The sequence below is a fragment of the Echinops telfairi genome, unplaced genomic scaffold (assembly GCF_000313985.2).
Source record: "Echinops telfairi isolate 266 unplaced genomic scaffold, ASM31398v2 ScPeMD7_7420;HRSCAF=8458, whole genome shotgun sequence".
Classification (NCBI taxonomy): domain Eukaryota; kingdom Metazoa; phylum Chordata; class Mammalia; order Afrosoricida; family Tenrecidae; genus Echinops; species Echinops telfairi.
This window is the reverse complement of record NW_022111320.1, coordinates 11,036,840-11,041,314: the sequence shown is the minus strand read 5'-3', so window position 1 is coordinate 11,041,314 and position 4,475 is coordinate 11,036,840.

Genomic DNA, 4,475 nt, shown 5'->3' with positions numbered 1-4,475 from the left:
ATTTCTTTTTTCATCTTTTTTAGTGTTTGGTTCAGCGGACCTCTCATTCTGGGAATATATATTTACAATGCTTAGTGATTCTTTGTCTACTGTTCCCTTAAGCATTATATAGTGTCCTTCCTTTTCTTTTTTCATGGTTTGCACTTTGAGGTCAATTTTATCTAAGATGAGGATTGAAACCCCTGCTTTTTTTGACTTGTTGTTGGCATGGTATACCTTTCTTCAGCCTTTGATTCTCAGCCTGTTTTTTTTCTGTAGCCTTGAGGTGTGTCTCCTGCAGGCAGCAGATTGATGAGTTGTGTTTTCTAAGCCAGTCTGATAGCCTCAGTCTTTTAATGCCTGAGTTCAGGGCATTTATATTCAGGGTTATTATCTCCAGCAGCGGACTCTGTGATGTCATCTTATACCTTTTGTGTTGGGTGTTTTCCTACCTTCCTTTTTTATTAGTGTGTTGTGCGTGTGTGTGTGTGTGTGTGTGTGTGTGTGTATCATTCTTGACTTCTGTCCATCCTTAAGCCAATGCAGTCTTGGGGTCTGTTTTCTCTTTTTTACCCTCTGGGTGAGGTTGTTCTATGTGGCGGTCTCTCATTTATGCTTGGTGAGTGTTGTTCTTCTGCCCATACTGGGTTGGCAAGGATATTTTGTAGAGCTGGGTTTATTCTAACACATTATTTGAGTTTTTCGTTGTCTGGGAAGACTCTTCTCTTTCTATCTTTATCGATAATTTGGCTGAGTAGAGTATTCTTGTGTTTGTGTTGTTTTTCTTCAATTTTTGGAATATCTTACTCCACTCTCTCCTCTTCTTCATAGTTTTTGCTGATAGATCTGAGCATATAATTATTTGGGAACCTATATATGTGATTGGTTGTTTTCCCTTAGCTGCTCTCATGATTTCCCCTTTTCCTAAAAGTTGAATAGTTTAACTATGATGTGCCCAAGTGAATTCTTCTTGGGATTCAGTTTAGCTGGTGTTCTTTCAGCCTCCTGAAAGATTGCCTAGTTTTTATTCATTAAGCTGATGAAGTTTTCCTCCAAGGATTCTCTCACAATTGTTGCAGATGACTTCTTTGTTGTTTCTTCCTCCGGTAATCCAATAATTCTAATGTTGTCCCTATTCATAGCATCAGACATAGCTCTCAGATTTACTTCAGCTTCACTGATGATCTTACTAGATTTTTGTTCATGTTTGTTAAAGTCTGCTTGCTTGTCCTCCAAATCACTGGTGTGGTTCTCTGCTTCCTCCAGTTAATTCTCAAGGTCTGTGAGTCTGCTACTAGTTTTTTTTATTTCCTCCCTAAGCTCTTGTATTTCCCTTTGGTGTGTGGACTTTATCTCCACTATCATTTCATCCTTTTTCTGTGTTGTTTCCCTCATATCCTGTATGACTCCAAGCAGCATTCTGAACATTTATTTCTGTGGCAGATTAATGTCTGCTTCTTCTATGCACATTGTTAGAATCAGGTCATCTTCTGTCATTGCCTTTTGTTTCTCCTGTTTTTTCGTGAGGTTGTTGGGGCTGATGGCTGTTTGCGTTGCATTGTTTTAGAGGATCTTGGTGTATTTTCCAGGGAGTTGGAGAGCACTGGCTATCTCTGGGAGACTTGTAGGAATGTTTCTTTGAACTGCCTACAGCTAATTTCACCATGGAATTAGCTTACCACTTTATCCTCCTGTGGATTCCTTCTCAGGGGAATGCCACAGAAGTCTGATGGCTTTCCTGCTTTGGTTTAGAACACTGCGAATGGAGGGCAGAATTGCCCTGGCCAGGTAGATCACTGCGAAGGTTGGACAGAAGTTCCTGTAGCAGCTTGGAACACTGACAAGTGTTGATTGAGCTGCCTTAGGCCATGTGAGGCACTAAGGTAGGTGGGAGGCAGTTCCCTCAGATACGTGGGACAACAGAGGAAAAATAGGAGCTCCCCATCCACACCGGCAGGAATTCCCTGGTAAGAAGTTGGGCGGAGTATCCCCTGGTAGAAATTGGCCTGACTTTCCCCAACCTTGGGCTATGCTGCACAGGGTGGTGTTCACCTAACTGGGTGGGGGCAGGCATAAATGCCCTAGGCTAAGGGAAGTCATCTGGAGGTCAGCAGTGGAGTGTGGGAGAACAGAGAAGAAACAAAAGGTAAAAAAAATAAAAAACTGAGCCTGCTGAGACTGTCAGGGGATAGAGAGAAGATAGGGAAACAAAAGTAACAATATAGCTGAGCCCTGATCCCTGCCCATGGGGCTGCAAATGTTTAATCCTTGCCTGGAGGTGGTGGCAAACTGTGGCTGTGTTGAGATTAAGCCCCTGTGTCAGCTCCAAATGGTTCGGCTCTGGCCAAGACAGCGGCAGGGCTAGGGTCAAACCCTTGCTGGCCTCCACTGTAGTAAACCAAAAACCCCCAGCCCCTCAAAACCTTGTGGGTCTATTCCTACTTATCTTTATGATGTTCCTCCTGCAATCCAGCAGTGTTGAATTTCCCTCTTAGTAACTCTCCGGGGCTGATTTCTATGGAGACCTTCTGGTATGTGTTACTCAGTAGCTATCTTCTATTCTATACAATTGAAAATAAATAATTGATGTCTTCTTTTACAGCATCAATATTAAATTTTTTATACTTTTGATATATTAACATTTGTCAACCTGTCTTTTGATATCAGGTTTTATTAGTTTGTGTTTTTTAAACTATTATTCTGGGGATTTTAATTTTGAGTATAAATAACCTAGGAAATATACATACCGGTATATGCACAATGATTTTATTACCCTTGAAAGTTGGTGTTATTGTCTCAATAATCAACTGGAATAGTTTCATTTTCAAAAGATTCATGGTCATTACATTAAGGGCCAAACAATAATTTTTTATAAAATATTTGCACTATTCTCAGTGTGTAGCAGAGATTAACAATAAAAAACAACAAATTATTCCTTGATATACTGGGAGATATTATAAAAGGTGGAAAGCTCTTAAAATTATCAATGAGAATACAGTTGATCCAAGTTCTGCTCTATCATTTTGAGCCAGACATATTGATAGCTTCTAGATCAGTGAACCATCTGTAAAATGGAAATAGTGAGTTATAATTTGCAATGGTAACAATTCAAGCTAATTTGTATGAGTCTTCTCTAATGTTCATGTTCCGTGTTAGTTTTAGGCAAGAGTCTTCATGTCTGTCTTTTGAGGGAGTGGCCTGCTCAATCATACTATCTCAGACCGCAGGTATATGGTGAACTCTTTAATGGTCTGGATGCAGGATAGCTTTGATGGAAGAAATCCAAAATATACTAAAGATATTGGTGAAAGCAAACTTTCATAAATTGATGGAAAACAAACTGAAATGTTTCAATAAACTAATGCAGATCTGCAAGTGCTCATTTTATATGCCAAGAAATTAAGGTGACAATTATATGACCAGTTAACTGAAAGATATCCATATTTACACTCACTCCAAAGAAAGTTGATTGAATAGAATTCAAAAATCATGGAATATTATCATTAATTTTACACACAAGTAGATGTTTCCTGAAGATATTTCCAGGACTGTTGCAAAAGTACATAGACAGGAAAGTGCCAGCAAATGACACTGGGTCAGAAAAGAACATGGAGCGAGGGATGCTGATGTCAGATGAAACAACTGAAACCAGAGAATCTCAAAAAAGATGTTTATCTACCTTTTATTGACAAAGCAAAAGTATTTGACTATGTAGATATGTGATTAATATTGTAAGAATGAAAATTACAGTATACTCAATTGTGTTCTTCTCAAAAATGTACAAAAACCAAAACACAGATATTTGAATAGAAGAAAGGGATACTATATAGTTTAAGATCAAGAAAGATATACATCATACTTTTCACCATACTTATTCCATCTGATGCTAAGCAAATAAAATGAGAAACTGGATTGCATGAAGAAGAAAACAGCTTCAGGATTGGAGGAAATCTTAATAACAACTTCCAATATGCATTTGACACAAAACTGGAGATAGGATGGCAGAATTTTTGAAGACCAACTACTTTTTCATAGCAAATTCCTTTTTTCAACAACGTAAATGATCACTATACACCTTCACTTCTCCAGAGTGAATACATAGAAATCACATATACTACATCTGCGGGAAGACACAATGGAGAAGCTCAATATCAACAGAAAAATCCAGACCACAGTTTGGCTGTGGAACAGATAATGAATGGCTCATATCGAAGTTCAGGTGAAAGTTGAAGAAAACCAAAAGAAGACCATGAGAGCCAAAATACAACCATGAGTCAATTCCACATGGATTTGGAGAACATCTCAAAATCAGATTTTTTGCAGTGAACCATAAAGAAAGAAAACCTGATGAGCTGTGGGAGGGCATCAAGAACCTCATTCATGAAGAAAGCAAAATGTTACTAAAAAGGAAGACATGATCAAAGTGATTGTCAGAAGAAACTCAGAAACTTTCTCTTAATCATAGAGTAGCTAAAGCAAATGGAAGAAATGATGAA